Below are 722 nucleotides of genomic sequence, written 5' to 3'. Positions count from 1 at the left end.
TTATTATTATTATTATTATTATTGTGGCCCTGAGCCCAGCTTCTGACTCACAGGAATCCCAAACCTTGACATAAGAGAAATCTGTCTGGTAGGGAGAGTCTGCTGTTAACCCCCAAGCTTCCAGATGTTTCCACGAATACAAGCCAGACCAGTCAAAAATGCCCAAGCCCTACTCCTGTTCTGTCTCTCTGCATCTTCTTCTCTTGTAACTCCTGTGGTGGGATGGGCCTGCTCTGGTCCGCAGGCCCCATTTCCGCCCTGCCCTCCTGGGTTTCTCTCACACCTGGAGAGGCTTTTCTTTCTTTCTCACTTTCCTGTAACCACCACCACCACCTGACCTGTGTATGAAATTGCCCGCTGGGAGGGTCAGGGCTCCAAGCTTCCCTTCCAAGTTCTGGGGCCTTGCCTCTGTGTCTCCTGCTGGCCAGCGTCTGGTCACCACGGGGACAGTTTACCGCTTTGAGCACCCCTGGAGGAATGGCCACTTGCCAACTGACTGCCTTCCCCCTGGCGCTCCTTTTAAAACAGCGTGTCCAAGACAGTGGAAGTCTATTTGGTACAGAGAGCCATCCCAAGCATCAAAAGTCATAAAGTATTTATTAAAACGTTTACAAGCATACTTTTAGCACAGCACCAGAACTGAGCAAGGGAGACCAAAAGAAATCGGTAAAACACAAATCCTCTGTCCCTTTCTCTATACATTTATTTATCCCGCCCTCCCA

Source organism: Gekko japonicus, unplaced genomic scaffold, assembly GCF_001447785.1.
Source record: "Gekko japonicus isolate JY-2015 unplaced genomic scaffold, Gekko_japonicus_V1.1 scaffold1901, whole genome shotgun sequence".
Taxonomy (NCBI): Eukaryota; Metazoa; Chordata; class Lepidosauria; order Squamata; family Gekkonidae; genus Gekko; species Gekko japonicus.
Note: the sequence above shows the minus strand (reverse complement) of the source record.